The sequence below is a fragment of the Schistocerca cancellata genome, chromosome 3 (genome assembly GCF_023864275.1).
Source record: "Schistocerca cancellata isolate TAMUIC-IGC-003103 chromosome 3, iqSchCanc2.1, whole genome shotgun sequence".
In the NCBI taxonomy this organism is placed as follows: Eukaryota; Metazoa; Arthropoda; class Insecta; order Orthoptera; family Acrididae; genus Schistocerca; species Schistocerca cancellata.
Genome location: NC_064628.1, coordinates 467,662,709 through 467,683,209, shown reverse-complemented (window position 1 = coordinate 467,683,209; position 20,501 = coordinate 467,662,709).

Genomic DNA, 20,501 nt, shown 5'->3' with positions numbered 1-20,501 from the left:
CATATTTCTAACAGGTAACCTAATTATAAGAGCGTTTTTCATGGCTATCAGAGGGCAGATATGGTACATAGCTTTCCAGACGTTTCCACATCGTAATAATACAACTCATAGTAAACCTGGAAATAACTAATTCTATCAAAGTTTCTGTGACTCAATAACCAATATGGCGAGTGACTGCAGTCATGTATGTCTGTAATTCACGTAATTGCCACCTTCATGTTCTGATAGAAAACAGGCTGAAAAGCGCATATGTCTACATTAATACAGGGTGGTTCAGAAACAATCCATTTAGCTTCTGCCGGCCGCGGTGGCCGTGCGGTTCTGGCGCTGCAGTCTGGAACCGCGGGACTGCTACGGTCGCAGGTTCGAATCCTGCCTCGGGCATGGGTGTGTGTGATGTCCTTAGGTTAGTTAGGTTTAAGTAGTTCTAAGTTCTAGGGGACTTATGACCTAAGATGTTGAGTCCCATAGTGCTCAGAGCCATTCCTTTAGCTTCTAGTGGTGTTGCAGGGGAGATTGTGCAGGGAAATAAGTCTTTAGAAAGAAATCCGGTACTTCGCGTTGTTGCTTTGTTTTTCCCGAGTTATTTAGCATTGACGTTAGCCAATCAGATCGTTGCGCACACTAATTCCAGAACTTGCATGCGCTAAAACGCGGAAACGCTCAGACATCTGGTGTCCGCGAGCTACTACTTGTTGGGACGCTCATTACCAGTTAACACGTCCCTTTTTTGGAAGTGATAAATTTAAGTTACTACAGCAAAACTTACGTTTGTTCGGTTTGACGAAACCAAATGAAAAACAGGTCTGCGACACCCCCTCTGGTTTTGCGGGCGCGATGAATTGATCAGCTAAATTAAATTCAAAATGACTCGAAAACGAAGCAATTCACCGAATTTTTTTCTTAACAGTTATTTCCCAGAAAAACCTCTCCCGTAACTCTCTTACAAGCTTTTCATACTGTTTCTGACCACACTCTAGAAGCTCAAATGGATTGTATCACGTCAGTAAACCGCGCGACCACTACGATCGCAGGTTCGAATCCTGCCTTTGGCATAGATGTGTCTGATGTCCTTAGGTTAGTTAGATTTAAGAAGTTCTAAGTTCTAGGGGACTGATGACCTCAGATGTTAAGTCCCATAGTGCTCAGAGCCAGCCATCACGTCAGTAACCATTAGTTCCGTGCTATGTCCAAAACGATTTAGTTACCTAGTGTATATTTATGTCTAAGTGTTTCACAATTAATATTTTTCGCAGGTATCATTCTGCGGTAATTTAGCTGTTTTTCACAGAAGACCAGCATTTTTTACAGCCAAAATTAGTTTCAGACTCTTCATTTATTTATTCATTCGTATACGAAAACATTTCGTTAAAACGGAACAATGAATGGTGTTTGATAAAACAGAGGTGTACACGTGAGAGTAATATTTTGCTGTGTTAACGATGAAGGTAAATATCAAGGTAATTTAAATAACAAATACGCGAAATATGTAAGAGCAAATATAACGTGTACAGCTACATACATTCACGTGTCAGAGAGTGTTCGTCTGTAAACTACTATCACTATCTGTCGATCCACTGCCGAAGTGGAACATAGTCATGGACTTGCCGTGAACGATCTTAGCACAGAAAAACAGTGTGTCTCGATGCCCTTTCTCTTACGTGTTAATTTCTGTAGAAGATCAAAAGATATTACGAGATTGTTAAACTGTGTACACTCAGACAATAATTCGAAACCCAAAAGCATCTGAAACAGTTGATAAACGTACCTGCCGCTCTGCTTGTCAAAAGATGACAGCTAATTTCTGTCGGGCCTGGCACTCTTCCTAAATTTGGCATAGTGCTATTTCATTATTATGTGCATGACTGAAATAGTCAAGCATGTGTTCATATGTGCATCAATAACTAGCTTCTCCGTTCTCACTTTATACATAGGATGCTTTGATTAACAACAACAGAATGTGTCAGAGAAATGACGAATTTTATTTACAGTCTCTCGTTATAGATTATAATGCTTTAGATGAAAGCAACAGTGGAAAACTACATGTGAAAATGAGCTTAACACTGCGGATAAAAGGTCTTTCCAGGGAAGAAAATACAATTCACAAATAATGTTATACGTTTTCAGAAAAGGGAAGCAAACGGTAATATTGTAGGAAGCACAATTGGAAAACAACAGCTCAGATCGATAAAATGCCATGACGTAGCACTGAATGCTTGAACCTTTCAAGAATATCTTCTTTACAGATCAATATAAAAGTGACGCTAAATAAAGCCAAATTTCTACTAATCCATCTCCGTCTACCTCCTTTCTTTGTGCATGTCCTCCTATCTATCAGCCTCTCCCTCGAGTGTTTCCCTTTATGTGGCTAGCCAACCACCTCCTCCACCAACCACTCCATGTGCATCTGCTCCTGCCCCTCCCCCCTCCCCCGCCTTACTGTCCATGTGTTCCGCCCTCCCTCTGTGGCCATCGGCTTCTTCCCCGTTCCTCTTCACTTCCTCCTCCCCATTTTTCACTCGCTCTCACTACTTCTCTTCCTCCATCCAACCCCTCTCTCTCCCTCCCTTCCTCTCTCTGTCCATTTCTTCCTCCCAATTCTTTTCATCTCCTCCAGCCTCCTCTCCTTTCCTTCCCCCCTCTCTCCATATCCTCTTTCCTCTCTCTCTGCTCAACTTCTTGCCCTTTATCTCCCTCTTCCACTCTCACAGTTCTTATTATTCTCGTCCCTTTCTCTGTCTTTCCTCCTCTTTCTCTTCTCTTTCCACTCCATCTCTTTCACCATCTCCTCCTCCCCCCCTATACGGGTCCATCTCCTCCCTGTCTAACTGTATTTCTCCTACTCCCCCTTCTCTCTCTATCGCCACGTTATCGTCCCCACTTCAGTAGGAATTTATTGGTTCTCATGCGCACAGTTTTTGTTTTCAGATAGAGACTATCAAGTAAGTGGAATCCTTCAGGACATTTGATCACACTGTCTACATCTACATTGATACTCCGCAAATCACATTTAAGCGCCTGGAAGAGGATTCATCGAACCACCTTCACAAATATTATTCCAATCTCGTATAGCGCGCGGAAAGACTGAACATCTATATCTTTCCGGACGAGCTCTGATTTTCCTTATTTTATTGCGGTGATCGTTTCTTCCTATGTAGGTCGGTATATGCAAAATTATCCCACATTTCGGTCTCTGTTGTAAGTGGTCTTCCGCAGGGTGTACCTAACATGTGTCAGGGGGTGAGTAATATGTGCATAGAGTTTGGTTGAAAACTGTCAAGGAGATTAGGGGGGCTTTTTATCTGCGATTGTGGCCGGGTTCGGACGTGTCATGTGTTTTTCACCCACATATTTGACAACATATTTCCCATCTATTTCTAGCAAATTTAGGCATGCAGTTTAGTTTTCATGTACAAGACGTTATACTGTCTGAGAAATGTTTTGGAATAGAGTTCGTAGTAAAGTAGTAACAAATTAAATCAGCATATATGATGCAGTATCTACAGTTTATGACATTATATCCCTTGAACTATGTATCATAAAATGATATGGTTTTTTTCAGATATAGTATGTGGTATATGGAAATTCTCTCACCATAATGTGTTGCGAATAGAGTTAGAAATTAAAAGCTGATAAATTAAAACGACATACATGATGAGTCAGTAACTCACGGATCTTGCGTTAATGTCGTTATACATACATCCTGAAATATGTAACGTACAATGATATATTTTTGCAGACACATTCTGTGAAATGAGGGAAAACTGTCTGCAAAATCTGTTGGGAATAGATTTAGTAACAAGGAAGTAATAAATTTAAACATAATGCCTGACGCACTATTTGTACCGCGTGAGCATCGAAAATTTGGTTTTTCCTTTCATCATTTTGTGGCAGGATGTCAACGAGCAGAAGCATCGTGAGTGTTTGAAATTCTATCTGAAGCTTTTTGCAGGTTACTAAGCGCTCTCGTTCTCAAATACTGGGTGAACGTAGTCGGGGTATTTCTGCGTCGTGATCTTCGCAACTTTCCCCTCCAACCTCCATCCCTCTGAGAGATGGTGCTTATCACCACTCCACTTCTTTCCTGGCAGTAAGTGATGTGTACAAGAAGTTTTGTTGAAATCGATCCAGAGGTTTAGGAGGAGATGGGGATCATACATACACACATGTACATACATTTATATAATCTGTTTGTATGCAAACGTACTGCATAAAATACAGTTTAAATACGCTTTCCAATGTATGAATAGTAGATAAGAATTCGCATTATGCTGTTTCAGTCGATTTTATTATGTAAAACTGATTTTCAACATATTTAATGTGCTATTCATGAGTGTTCCCAAACAATGTCAATATGCAATGTGATACGGAGAAATATGGAAAAAGAAGCTTATTTTATAGAGATGTATAAGTATATATACTGTAGTGACTTGGCAAGACAGCCAAACCACTATGATTGGTAGCCGAAAGGCACGCGTCTAAGCTCACGCAGGCTGGCGTGAGGTCTGGAACTGTTATAGGAGTTTATAGTAGGAAGAAAAGTACTTAGCTTCTGGAATACTTAACTTTAATCCATAATTGGTGAACATCGGTCTGACGGTACATGCATCAAAAGCTAAATAGCAAAAGATAATGGCGCCTTGCTAGGTCGTAGTAAATGACGTAGCTGAAGGCTATGCTTACTATCGTCTCGGCAAATGAGAGCGTAATTTGTCAGTGAACCATCTCTAGCAAACAACTGAGGCGAGTGCTAGGACGTCTCTCTAGACCTGCCGTGTGGCGGCGCTCGGTCTGCAGTCACTCATAGTGGCGACCGCGGCTGATTTAAAGGCTACCACCAAGCAAGTGTGGTGTCTGGCGGTGACACCACATATACTTCAACTGATCGACTTTTACCCTGTGGTAGACGGGTTCTCCTATTTAATCACCTTCAACAGAAAATGTGTTGGCGCGTTACATAAGATAACAAATATAGAAATCACTGCTAAGTTGGTTATGCAGCCTTCTTGCGGAATTTCGCGAGAAATGGACGTCCTACGGGGTAATACAGTAGGGTAGAGAATTTCGCGAGTGCTGTTCTACAACTGTTGCCGGGAGCGTGGCTGTTTGGTGGAGTGAGTGCCGCTGGCTGGGTGCTGCGGTCCGCGCTCACCTGCCAGAGGGGGATAAACAGATGAGAAGCGGCACAGTCCGCCCTTCACCCCCCCCCCCCCCTCCCTCACCCACCTGTCAACAAGTTGGCAGCCCGAAGCCCAGTCCGAGCTCCTCTCTGCTCCTCGCTTCTGTATCTGCGAACCTCGCTAGCTACAGCGGCAAATGTCACTCGGTTATTGAATGCAGGCATAATTACTCGGCTTTTGTGACCTGACAGTCAATTTCAGCTCTACTCATGACCGGAGATGGCTGACATTGGACGTTTCTCTATATACTCCCCGCTTATCTTGAGGTGGAATTTTTGTCCACACAATAACTGCGCCTCAAAGTTTTGTTTTTAATAAATAAGCAAACTGTATTTATTATTATCTACTATAATGAAGCGCCAAACATGAGATATTTTTGCGCCTCCATGAAAATGAGAAAATGAGGACGACCGTCAGTTGTGGTCGAGCTCTTTGTAGTAGCAACATAGGTCGGCATTCGTAAAAAGTGCAATGTTAAAAGTGCTGTGCGACCACCAATGTTATCAATACAACACACTTTCATATTGAGAAACACAGTGAGCAATCTGATCATCTGGACTTACAAGAGTATTTCGGTCGAGTACCATGCGACCTGATAGGTTTACCCTTCAAGACTAGGCTACCTGAGGAAGTAACTGAGTGGACCCATCTACTGTAGCACAGTCCTAAATGTCGAGTACTGTCAGCTGCTGGGGCTTTACGTGACATTCTTGTTCCAGGGATCTGCTTCTAAAATGAAGTAGTTGGCCACTGGTGTAAGCTAATGGTATTCCACTGGCTGCTGAAGACAAGAACGACTTTCATCGAAAAGCCCAAGAATGGAAGAACTGCCTTGAAGACTGATGAATACACCTCAATGGAAAGTGGACTGATTACCTTTCAACAGACTCAGATAATGGGGAAACGATCAAGGTCGACGATATAGATCCACCAATGGCCAATACCTCCAAGTACCTTGACTTAAAAATCGCTACCGACGGTTCCTGAAAGCAAAAACCAGGTTAGCAAAGCGTGGGTAAAATGACGGTCGCAGTTTTCCACAAGAAGTTCCCCGAAAGACTCAAGAAGAAAATTTAGTTATCTTCAACATTTCGCGGCCTTGTCAGCAACTGTATGAATATTATTTTTAATTTTAATAATCAACAGCCTCAATTACACCACTTACCTAGAATTTACCTAGGTTTCAGTCGGGTTAACCCAGCTTTTTCCAGAATAAGAGTAACTACCTCGACGATGTCCACTATGGACAAACGGTAGTTACTCTTATTCTGAAGAAGGTTGGGTTATCCCGACTCGCCGGCCGGAGTGGCCGAGCGGTTCTAGGCACTACAGTCTGGAGCTACGCGACCGCTACGGTCGCCGGTTCGAATCCTGCCTCGAGCATGGATGTGTGTGATGTACTTAGGTTAGTTAGCTACGGTCGCAGGTTCGAATTCTGCCTCGGACATGGATTTGTGTGACGTCCTTAGGTTAGTTAGGTTGAAGTTCAAATGGCTCTGAGCACTATGGGACTCAACTCCTTAGGTCATAAGTCACCTAGAACTCAAAACTACTTAAACCTAACTAACCTAAGGACAACACACACATCCATGCCCGAGGCAGGATTCGAACCTGCGACCGTAGCGGTCGCGCGGTTCCAGACTGTAGCGCCAGAACCGCTCGGCCACCAGCGGCCGGCAGTTATGTTTAAGTAGTTCTAAGTAGTTCTAAGTTCTAGGGCACTGATGACCTTAGCAGTTAAGTCCCATAGTGCTCAGAGACATTTGAACCATTTGTAATTCAACGGATTAGGGCTACTACCTTTCTTGAATATTGGTGTGACTAGTGCAACTTCTCAGTCTTTGGGTACGGATCTTTGGTCGAGCTAGCGGTTGTATATGATGGTAAAGTATGGAGCTATTGCATTAGCATACTCTGAAAGGAACGAATTAGTGTACAGTCTGGACCGGAAGCTTTGTTTTTATTAAGCGATTTAAGTTGCTTCATAACTAAGAGAATATTTACCATTAATGTATCGCTGTGTACTAAATAATGGTGCAGGATACCCGTCTACAAACGTTGACAACATGCACTTTACTTCTCACTATTCGCTAAGAAACTGTTTCAGATGAAGCGGAACTCACTGAAAGTAGCGATTTCTGTCGATTTTAAAAGTGATTGTCATTTACACACAGTGACACTTTCGTCCAGTTCCTTCCTGTTACGCTTATTTCTAGTTCCTGCTGCTTAGGATCCTTTTACGACCACTGTCCTTACGCCGTATTATGTGTCTGCGCGTGGTCCCATTTCTTGTGGAAATGTTGGATAGTTCATTATGACACGGATGTAATCTCAATTCATTTTTAAAGAGATTATTTTACGACTTTGTCCGCGTACTATAAATCCTTAATCTCTCAGTTCCACCCGACTGGAAAAAAGCGCAGGTGACTCCTTATATAAGAATGGTAAGAGAACTGACGGACAAACTACGGACCATTCTCCTTAAAATCGGCTTTCTGCAGAGTTCTTCAACGTATTATGAGTTCGAATATAATGAATTCCTAGAATCCGAAAAGCTTCTGACCACGAAACGGCACGGCTTTAAAAAGCGTTGGTCGTGCGAAACTTTTCTCACATGGTAAACTCCGAACACTGTACAATGCGCTACAGGCCAATTTATAGACTTGCAAAAGCAAGCGATACATTGCCCCACTGCCGACTGTTAATGAAGGTAAGACCATCTAGACTTTTTTTCTCTTGAGTCACCGATTTTCTGATTGGTTTGAGAGGCCCTCGAGGAAATCTTTTCCTGCGCCAACGTCTTCGTCTCATAGTAATAGTTGTAGCATGTCCTCAATTATTTGTTGGATCTATTCCAATCTCTGCTCCCTTCTACAGTTTTTATCAACTACAGCTCCCTCTAATATCCATAGAAGTTATTCCACTATGTCTTAAGATACGTTCCACCAGCTTCTCCCTTCTTTTGTCAGTGTTTTCAATGTATTTCTTTCATCACCGATACTTCGGAGAAACTCATCATTCCTTACCTTACCAGTCCACCTAATTTTCAACATTTTTCCGTAGCATCACATCTCAACTTTTTCGATTCTCTTCTGTTCCGCTTTTCCCACAGTCCATGACTCACTACCACACAATGCTGTGCTCCAAATGTACATTCTCAGTAATGTGAAGGACCTCTGCATGAGACTCTTTATGATTTTGCCATACCACACAGATTCATCTGTTTGACTCTGGCATCTCAATTGTTGGTACAAATGGTCTATTACCCTAGATGCGAGGAAGAATACGGTAAAGATTGAGCAAGTGAGTGTGCCTGTGGTGGCCTTAGTATATTATCCATATTTCATTTAACATTTTATTAGGTTATTGACACTTATCGGATACCCACACGCATGAGTGATACATTTAAGTGCCATATTTCAATGCATCTTTTCTTTCCTCTTCTTGTCCTATCTGTTGAATGTACTAATCAGATTGTGCTAGGATTTCAGTGTGTAGATCTGTGGGAGTGTAGTAGTCTGTCACTGTATCAGAATAGCCAACTGTAGGAAACACGTACCAGGTAGCAAAGAGGTTTCTGTTTGCCTTGGACGAATCTTTTGGCACCGCAATAGGGGTTCCTCTTGCCACTTCCGTAGGTACGGGGAGCGGTTTTGGTTAGAGGGAGAATGCTCGTGGAGTGTTCCGTGGGACGCGAGACGGGTGAGACCTGCTGGCTGTAAGTGTGCCTTTTCGATGAGAAGTTAATATTATGTTTAAGGTAAATTCTTCAAAGCTAGTCACAGTAAATAATTCCTTTCATAGTTCGTAGTTATTATGGTGTGTGTCAAATTTTACTTGCTAATTCGCGAGTGTTAAACGCGTTAAAATCCAGGAACGTTGTAGGCTATTGTTGAGTTAAAGTGTTAATCAAACATGTGAATCTGTGTTGAGTTTCTTGTGATTCAGTTCGTTTTGTTTAGTATCGCCTTCGTGAGAGGATGTATATTGAGAACGATTTCCGTGATTTTATGACTGTGTTTTATGCAGTTCGTCTCGCTTGATAACTTTCACTGTGCACGGTTTTGTTTATGAGGACTACGTGGTCGTGACCTAATGAGAAAGTCTACAGTGCCAAGGCCACAGTGATTTTCCGCTGTAGAATATTTGAATCAGGTGTGATTCTTATTTATTAATTTTTTGTAGCAATTCACTTTAATTGAAATTTTATTAATTTATCCCACATGTTAAAATAAAGAACAGTGCCTCTTGCTACCCACACCCACGTGTTCTGTGGTGACTGTTTTTATTTCTTCTCCTTCCTGTTAGGCTCTGAACTGCGTGTGAATGTTAGTGTTCGTAATTAACCAACCCTTTGATCATTCCTCTTCCACAGACAATAGACCTTACAGGGGACTCCGAAGTAAACTTCTAGGGTTAATTAATAAGCGGCGTAATAGAATGCAGGCAACAGCAACCTTCATATTACTCACTGTTCTCGTTCACGTGTACCATTTACCGCTCTAATAAATGTTGTTTTGCCAGAATTTTTGTTTATGCTTTCACTGCTAAAATCCCACTCCACGCTTCGTCCACCTCTGATGTACTCCCCATTCTACTGCATTCCACTTGTGCGACAATTGTATTGAGCCCATACTTTACCCCCCATATTCAGATTACTTATAAAGATACCCATTAATAGTAAAGATACCTTCAGTTTCTTTCACAAATTGAGGAGTATGTTTGATACTAGTAGACTTCTCTTGGCTAGGAATGTTCTTCTTGCCAGTGCTGGTATGCTTTTTATGTCATCCTTACTCCTTCCATCATTGGATCTCTAGTTGTCTAGGTGGCAGAATTCCTTAACGACATCTACTTCGCGATCAACAATTGTGGTGGTAAGTTTCTCACTTGTCTCATTGCTGCTACTTCTCATTACTTTCGTCTTTCTTCGATTTACTATCACTCCATATTATGTGCACATTAGACTGTTAATCCGATTCAGCAGATCCTGTAATTATTCACTTTCACTGAAGACATGTATGTCACAAGCGAATCTTATCGTATCTATCCTTTTAAATTTGAATTTTAATGCCACTCATAAACCTTTCGTTTATATCCGTCATTGCTTCTTCGATGTATAGTTTTAAGAGATGAGGTGGAAGACTAAACCCCTATCCTACACCTTTTTTTAATCCGTGCACATCTACTTTGTTATTCCACTCTTATTTTACCCTCTTGATTCTTGTAAGTGTTGTACAGTATTGCCGGCCGGGGTGGCCGAGCGGTTCTAGGTGCTACAGTCTGAAACCATGCGACCGCTACGGTCAGGTTGGAATCCTGCCTCGGGCATGGATGTTTGTGAGGTCCTTAGGTTAGTTAGGTTTAAGTAGTTCTAAGTTCTAGGGGACTGATGACCTCAGAAGTTAAGTCCCATATGGCTCAGAGCCATTGGAACCATTTGTACAGTACTCGTATTTCTTAAAGTTTACGCTTTTCTTTCTCATAATATCGAATATCATGCACCATTTTTCACTGTCGACACTTTTTTCCCATTTTGACAAATCCTATGAACGTGTATTGATTTTTGTTCAGTCATGTTTCCATTATCAAAGACGAGTATCCCTTATACTATAAGAGAAATGTATACTATAAGAGGAATGTTGCAGACCAGAATATGCTAAGCGATTGTTGCTTCAGAAATGTTATAATTTCCTTCACAGTCCCGTAGGATATAGACAGATTTGTATATTACCCACATTTTTGTACAATTTATTCTTGTTTTTCTCAGAATTTCAAATATCTTGCGTAATGTTACATTGTCCTACGCTGTTTCCAAGCCAACAAAACCTATGACTGTGTTTTGATTCTTATATAGTCTCGCTTCCAGTATCAACCGCAACACCATAACAGCCTCACTGGTGACGGCCTTTCCCTTTCCTGGAACCAAACTGATAATCATGTAACACATCCTCAATTTTATTTTCCATTCTTCTGTACACTGTTCTTGTCAGAACTTGAATGCCTGAGCTGTTAACATGATTGTGCGCTAATTCTCGGATTTGTCAGCCCTTGTGCTACGAGTGTTGTTCGGAAAATAAGGAACGATCGGTCGCGCAAAGGGAACCACAGTGAAATTCAAAACTGTTTTCTTTGCACATTTAGCTACACCTACCAGGTACTTCTCTACATAGTCACCTCTCCGACTTAGACGTTTGTCGGATCGTTATACAAAATTTCCAACACCATTGTCATAGAAGTTACCCGCCTGTGCTTTCCAATAATTCTCTGCGCTGGTCTGTAGCGCGTAGCCTTCGCCCAAGTGTTGTCTTCATATCCAGCGTTTCATGTGAAAAGATATGATACTCAGGACGAGCCAATTAGGGCTGTGTTGTGGGTGATAGAACACTTCCCATTGAAAAGGCTACAGGAGCGTCTTCACTGCCCCTGCAGAGTGCGGCCGAGAATTGCCATGAAGAAGGAACTGCGTGGCAGTCGTGTTACGTGGGCTGCATCCATTAAGGCGAAGCCTCTACGCGGGCCCTCCTACTTGGGGGGAGACATTGTTGTTCTAGGCACCTTTACTAGCTCACAGTGAGCTCACAACTGAAAAGAGCGTCTTGATACGATCAAAGGGCATACTACAGACACTGCCCAAAACGTTTGTGAAAAGTCTCGTCGGATTATCACAGTGGTTTCCATTACGCAACCGATCGTTCCTCACTTTCGAATAGCCCTCTTATTTGGAAATGTGTTGATAATGTTTTCGCGAAAGACAGATGCTGTATCGCCAGACTCATATGGAACAGGTTTCCATATGCGTGATTAGCTCTAAGACATCCTATGAAACAGAAACCAATTACGCTTGTAGTAGCGACATCTGGCTAGCTTGCAACACAAGCATTTTGTGGCTTTACTACGGCAATTTACTTTGAGCAGTAGCGCTGCTGACAAGATGAGTCTTGTATGTACTATAACTTATATATGTGTAACGATGGTGGCGCTGATTTTGTGTTTAGCATTGGAAGATAACACTTCGTCTCCAATATGCAGACATGTTTTTTTTTTCATAAAACCGGTATGCCTCGTCATATTTCAAGCGCACATTTTTCACATGTATGTCAATACTGCTTTACATAATGGCCTATTTTATTGTTTTAATCTGTAGAAAATCCACTGATTGTATTTGTGCCTTTTTCCATATTTTGCTGCAGGTCTGTAGATGGTCATTGCTGACTGAAACCGGTAGTCTGAGAACGTACAAGATTGTGACCGGAGACGTAAAATAAAAGAAATTTATCGTCAGGAGTACCCCAGAGAGGTGTGACAGGACCACTATTATTTTCTGTACACATAAATGAACTGACGGACAGGTCGGGCAGCAATCTGCGTTATTTCCTGATGCTATGGTGCATGGGTAGGTGTGATTAATAGCAGCAGGCTAAAAATGTTAAAAAAATGTAAGTTAATGATGATCAGTAGGAATCAGAACACTAAGGAAGTGTGGTTCATCTGTAGAGGAGTCCGCACGTAAGAAGCTAGTGCGACCCGTTTGATGTACGAAGAGTAAGTGGATTACAGCTATTGCTGCAATGATAAATGGTATCACAAAATGGAATGTGAAGAACCGATTAAGATTACATTATCAACAGCACACCTACTCGAGTTCGGATTAAAGGAAGGCAACGAAGCAGTTCAGAGGCGGTCGGCAACATTTGTTAACGACAGCACGCAAGTGTTAAGGAGATGCTTCAGGAACTAAAATTGGAATGTCTAGAGAGAAGGCGACATTCTTTTCAAGGAACACTATTGATAAAACTTAGAGAACCGGCATTTTAACTTGACTGTAGAACAGTCCTACTGCCACCAAGGAACATTTCGCGTGAGGACCACGAAGATAAGATATGAGAAGTTAGGGTCATACGGAAACATACACACACTCCTTTTGCCTTTCCTCTGTTTGCGCATGGAACGGGCAAGGAACTAGGAGTGGTAAAGGATACCAGCTGCTACGCAGCTTATGGTGGCTTGCGGTATATGTACGTAGATGTAGATGAAATGTATAAAAAAGTTCACTGCGATGGTTCAAATCAGCGTTTGAATTAGAGGGTGTCAAAGAATGAGTGGGACAGAGGCATTTGAGAACCGCCGGCTACAAATCTTAGACCAGACTCCAAGATTTCGGTTCTCAGTTATTTCTCCAAAGAACGTGAGGTGTACGCTGGAAAGTCGGCCCTATATAAACGGTACCGATTTGATTAATCTTTGTGACCGGATTGTTGTTCAACCAGTATCCGTAATGATTTCGCCGTGGAAACGATTTTCGTCACACGAACGATTCCGTAACGATGTCAGAGCGCCAAGTCATATTAAATATCGCTACACTGACAAATCTGCTGCTGCCGAAGACAGGCTTAGCAACAAACATACAATTATGTTAGAAAAAACGTAAGTAATTTCCTATGGACAAATACTGGGATTCTGTCTTCCAAGAAGCTGATGAGATCAGAATGTGCTACAAGTGCAACCGAGATATTGGCCAAACGCTTAGTGGTACCATACATGGAAACAGCCGCTTGATGGTGAAAGACACCAGATATTTCAGTTATCAACATTGTAACGAAATCAGCATCGCTACGAAGGCTGTTCTGTCGTAGTCATCGAGATAAATTCTGCAAGCATACGGAAGTTCTATGACTTGGTGACAAGCCCATAACGTAATAGCCCAACTAAAGTACGTAGCGGCTTTCTGAAGTCTTCTGATGATGACAGTTGAGAAAGTCGTTGAAGGCTTGAGATTGCCAAATCTGATTCACAGGAACTGCGTGAAGCATTTATTCCAGCGGTACAGAGGCTGGGACTGCGGTGGTCTCCGGAAATTGCAAATTTCTTGTATGTTCTATGGGACCAGACTGCTGAGGTCATCTGTAAATAACGGCATCAATTAATTCCTCTCATTTCAAAACAATAAATGAAATATACTTCTCGTTCACTGGTGCTGCTATTACCAGCCGACTGGTATCTTGCAGTGGTTTTAACTAATTGGTAGGACAGCCTTGTAATGGTTATAACAGATTGGTAGGATAACCAGTAACAGACAGAACGCAATAGGATTTAAATCAGCATTTACACCATTAAAAACATCAGTTTAAACACAAACCAAATCTCCTCACTGAAAGTTCGGGAGATGCCCTAAAACGTTGAGTTAAAACTTCGAAAGTTTTGAAAGTACAGCGGATACAGGTAAAAATAGTTATGTTTGAATACTACTGATTGTATTCCGCTTTGAAACTCTCTAAATCAGCATAGCTTAAAAAAACAAGTAATAATTTGATTAAAGGGAATCGACAGCTGAGGCAATAATAAAAAAGAGTAATCGACTGAGAACAATATCGGTGCAATTGTCAGGCAGAATACTTCACGCTGATGAACAAAAACACAAAATGTCCACCATGGCAGACAGTAGCAAGTTAATGTTTAATGCCGGTTCCCGTTGAGGTCGGAAAGGACTATGTTTGACATAAGGTTCTAACCAAAGTAATTTTCCTTTCTGACCATCCTGGATAATGATTTCATAGTCGTCGGTATCGCCGTGTGCCAGCATTAGTGTACTTGGTCTCCCTCCCTTCTTCAGACACCTGTGAAAGTTATCAACCAGTCCTAGACTGCAGGAAACGCACCAGACACAAAGGGCCAAGTAGAAGCCTCCCGCTCGACCACAACAGGGAGTCATATGACCAAACAGTAAGTTTAACCCAGGAGCGGAGGCAGGGTGCGCACTTCCTCCAGCACAAGACTCTCTAAGCGAGCTCGACCGCTACGCTTGAGTCTGCATACGACAGTTGCCCTCACTGTGCAAGAAAGGTAAACACGTATTCGCGACTCTAGGGAAGACATTTACAGTATCGACACAGCTTACTTGCACATGTCATCAAATTGTCCCCACGATAAACTATATTGTCGTATTCAAGGTTGCTGCCCAACAGAAAGTGCATGTTGTAAAGCCTACGGACTGTTTACAGATTTCTAGTCCATATTTATGATTTCGAATAGGAACAGATCTTGCCACTTAATGTATTCATACGATATTTCGGTAGATTACATTGGCAGGCACTTCATAAGGAGTGCATTCAAGACAAATCAGTAACATCAGTTAAATAACATATAACAGATTACTGAAAACTGTCATCAATGTACCCTTACCATCAAATTTACAAATAGACAGTTACGCAGAGAAAATAAATTATGGAACAAATGCAGGAGATATTATATGAGTTAAGTCTTTCAGTGATAACAACGTGATAATACCACATTTAATTCCAGTAACAAACCAAACTACGAAAGTCACGAATTGCACAATTATGCTAAATTATAAGCTAAATTATATTTTGCAACTTTATGTCACATCGGAAAGCATGGAACCCAAAGACAATGAAACATTATCTAATGTTCGTAAAGTACACCGTAAACAGAAAACATCCAAATTCGAAATATGTTAACTACATCGAAATTTTACACCCATAAACATATTTAATTCATGAAACTATTTACACGAAGATTCATTTTATAATTTTTTTGTTACTGATCGTGAACGTATAACTTACGTAACTTATTCTTGAAACATGAGCCCGATTAAGTAAATATTTCAGCAAATTAAGTACATATTTCAGTAAAATTTTCATTCAGTGTTTTAACTTCGTTGAGTGTTCCAGTGGTCGCTTGAATTTTTTGTTTTAGGTAATAATATTGTGAAGTTTTTTGCTATTGGTATTAGCTATGGTGCAATAGTATTAATACAAGTAGTTGCTTTCTTAGTAAACAGAGAATTTCCAGACCGCTATTGTTAGTTCTTTAAATATTTTTACTGGTCTAACTGAACTTTGGTAACGTAGCCGCATAGTTTTTTTTTTCACTAACGGTAAAATTTTACGATGGGTGAGAAGTGCGGGCTCTGTCGTAGGTTTGTGAGTAGTGAGTTACGGTGTGGGATTTCTTCAAAGTATTTTCATTGGAGGGGGGGGGGGGTGATGCAGTGGGGAAGCCAGTGGGCATTCTAGCGAGATCCTCTCCTGCGAATGCAGAGTCTGTAGCAGAAATAAGTTGATAGAGAAGAAGGACGTAAGATCTGTGCCTTTCAGGTGCAGTTACAACGTGCAAACGGGAAACTAGATAGGGTGAGGAGGGTGAAGGGTGGTGGGGAATGGGAACTGGCATGTGGGAGGAAGGCAGCTGGGAATAGGAGGTATTCAGACAGTTATACTTAGCGTGCATACAATAGATTTGACCAACTGTCAGGGTTGAGTGGAGAGGACCCTCGTATAGCTTTCGATGTAGGGAACATGCACCAGTCCTCAGCAGTTAGGAGGCCTAGGTCAGTTACAAAGCCTGACAGAAAGAAGAAGGTTCTGCTGCTAGGTAATTCGCACGATAGCAGTGTGGGCCAGCAGTTGCAAGAAGTATTGGAAAGTGAGTAACAAGTCGTCATCATTGTGAAGCCTACTGCAGGGTCGCCTCAAGTGAGTGACAGCATTGGGGAGTTATATAGGAATTTTAGGGTGGGGGAGGGGGGGATCAGGTAGTGCCAGTGAGTGGATCAGGGAACAGTCTTGATAGTGACGGGGAAAATGATGTAGGGGGTGACCTGGTACAGATAGCTACTCAAACTGGTGGCACCGATGTGTTCAAAATAATTCAAATGGCTCTGAGCACTATGCGACTTAACTTCTGAGGTCATTAGTCGCCACTTCGGCTGGCGCACCGATGTGTATTTCGTGCAACTCTTTCAGCGTCATGATCGGCCTCATCTTATGCTGCGGTTAGGCGCGTTAAAATAGGGCTGGGGAGTACACTGATGGCAGAGGGCATGGGTCACATCTCAGTGGTGCCAGTTAGGTCTATTAGAAGATCGGGTTTTACGAGGCATGGCCTGTACCTCAATAGGTGTGGGAAGGGGAGGCTGGCGAAGCTTATAGGTGACAGTGTAATGGGTGGTGGCGATGGGATCACTCGTGGAAATATTCCTGTAGTAGTTGGTGTTAGAGCTGGACCTTTTTTAGATTGAAGTCAGCTGATAGGTATATCTGCTTAAAAGAAGTCCTTCTAAGTAAGGGCTCACCTTCAGAGGATGTAATCTTTCCAGGTAAGAATGAATTAGCATATTTCATCAATATATAAGAGGTATTAGAGATAAAGTTAGTGAATTGCTTATAGATGCTGACTCTGAAATTATTGATATATCGAGCACCACTTAAATAATTTGACAATTCAGAGGCTTCCTTTACCACGATACGGATTAGCTGGCTGTTTTTCAAGGAGTTCCTTGCAGGTTTGGGAGCGACTACGTACGTAAAAAACCGTAGTTCATATGGTTCGTAGACGTATCACGGCACTGCACCGAACAGATATTTGAATGTTGTGCAGGGGCAGTTGAATTTAGTGAAACTAAACTTCTAATTGTTGTTGTCTGTGGGTCCCCTAACTCTGACTTCTGGACATTTCTGTTCAAGCTAGAGAGGGTCCTTGATTCACTTTGTGGGAAGTACCAGAAATAAGGTCTATGTTGTGACTTCGATATAAATTTTGTATATGATAGTGCAAGAAAAACGATGTTGGTAGATCTCATAAATTCATATGTTCTGTTGCAGGCAGTGTTTTTTCCAACTAGGGTATGGGGGAACAGTATCACAGCCGTAGAAAATATCTATATTCATTCTTCATTACTAGATGGGTACTCTGGCAGTAAAAGGGTTAATGCCCTTTCAGACCATGATGCACCAATTTTAATACTGAAAGGCTTTAGTACTCAAACGAATCTCATACATAGTTACAAACTATGTAGGAAAGTTAATCCAACAGGAATAGAAAGTTTTTTGAACCTTATGAAGGAACCAGAGTGGCAGCAATTTTACAGTGCCAATTAAAAGATGATAAATATAATACTTTCCTTAACACATTTGTCATGCACTTTGAGAGTTGCTTTCCATTAGAACGTTCTAAACGTGGTACTAGCAGTAACAGGCAGCAGTACTCAAACGAATCTCATACATAGTTACAAACTATGTAGGAAAGTTAATCCAACAGGAATAGAAAGTTTTTTGAACCTTATGAAGGAACCAGAGTGGCAGCAATTTTACAGTGCCAATTAAAAGATGATAAATATAATACTTTCCTTAACACATTTGTCATGCACTTTGAGAGTTGCTTTCCATTAGAACGTTCTAAACGTGGTACTAGCAGTAACAGGCAGAACGGGTGGCTCACTAGTGAGGATATCATGTAGAACAAAGAGGGAACTATATCAAAATGTTAGAAGTAATCACAATCTAGCTACAGTAGCCCATTACAAACAGTATCGTAAAATGTCATTAGGAAGGCTAAGGCCGGCTGGGGTGACCGAGCGGTTCTAGGCGCTACAGTCTGGATCCGCGTGACCGCTACGGTCGCAGGTTCGAATCCTGCCTCGGGCATGGCTGGGGTGACCGTGCGGTTCTAGGCGCTACAGTCTGGAACCGCGTGACCGCTACGGTCGCAGGTTCGAATCCTGCATCGGGTATGGATGTGTGTGATGTCCTTAGGCTAGTTAGGTTTAAGTAGTTCTAAGTTCTAGGGGACTGATTACCTTAGAAGTTGTCTTATAGTGCTCAGAGCCATTTGATCCATTTTTTAAGGCAAAGAGTATGTGGTATGCAAGTAGAGTAGCTAATTCACAGGCTAAAATTAAAACCCTATGGTCAGTTATGAGGGAAGTGTTTGGTCAGCAGCCCAATGTCGATGATATAAAGTCAGTTCGCAGTAAAAATATTTCAGTTGCTGGTAAATCAGATGTATGTGCAGTATTTAACAATCACTTTCTGAGCACGGCTGGTGAATTAAATAAAAATTTAGTTTCTACAGGGAAACATACAACTTTCTTGGCAAATACCTTTCTGAGATTGATGACTGTTATACTCCTCTGTGATACAGGCAAGAGGAAGATTGCGTCAATAATTAAATCACAGAAGATTAAGGACTCTTATAGTTATGATGGAGTATCTAGCTGAATATTAAAATACTGTGCTGCACATGTTGGCCCTGTATTCAAATATATTTGCAATTTTTGGTTTAGGAAAATGCTCAGTAGTAAAGCCGCTCTATAAAAAGGGAGAAAGGGATAATGTACATAATTTTAGACCTATTTCTGTGCCGTCAGTGTCTGCTGAAGTGACTGAAAAGCCTATGTATATAAGGATAAGTGATCATTTTATATCACACGATTTGGTATCAAATGTACAGTTCGGCTTCAGAACAACTGAAAATGCTATATTCTCTTTTCTCTGTGAGGTACTGGATTCGTTAATTAAAAGGTTTCGGACGCTAGGCATATTTTTTGATTAACCATTACGGAATATGGGGAGTAGCTCATGATTAGTTCACCTCTTACTGTAGCAACAGATTGCAAAAGCTCATTATTCACAATGTTGAGAATGGCTGTGATGTGGGGTCTGAGTGAGGTACAGTCAAGTGAGGGGTGCCCCAGGGATCAGTGTTGGGGCCACTCCTGTTCCTTATTTATATAAATGATATGCCCTCTAGTATTACTAATAACTCTAAAATACGTCTTTTTGCTGATGACACAAGTTTGGTAGTAAAGGATCTTGTGTGCAACACAGGCTCCGTTTCAAATAGTGCAGTTCAAGATCTAAGTTCATGGCATGCAGAAAATAAACGAACGCTAAATCACAGTAAGACTCAGTTTTTACAGTTTCTAACATACAATTCAACAAAACCTGACTTTTAATTTCACAGAATGGGCATATGATTAGTGAAACTGAACAGTTCAAATTCCTAGGTGTTCGGTAGATACTAAGCTGTCGTGGTAAGCCCACGTTCAGGACCTTGTCCGAAGGCTTAATGGTTCCATTTTTACTATTCGAACGGTTTCTGAAGTGAGTGATCGTTCGACACGAAAATTAGTCTGCTTTGCTTATTTTAATTTGCTTATGTCGCATGGTATTTTATTTTTGGGTGCCTCTTTCCATTCTAAAAGTATATTTTTGGCTCAGAAACGGGTTGTTCGAGCAATAATTGGTGTTAACGAACCGCTAGTCGACCCCTGCTCACGAGTCTGGGTATTTTGACATTGGATTCTCAATATAAGTATTCCTTATTGTCATTCTTGTTAACAATATTAACTTATTCACAAGAATAAGCAGCTTTTACTCAGTTAATACTCGGCAGAAATCAAACAGGCATTTGGAGTGGACTTCCTTAACACGTGTACGGAAAGTTGAGTAGTATACTGCTGCATCCACTTTCAGTAAGCTACCACTCGAATTCAAAACCCTTATCAGTAATCCACGCGCT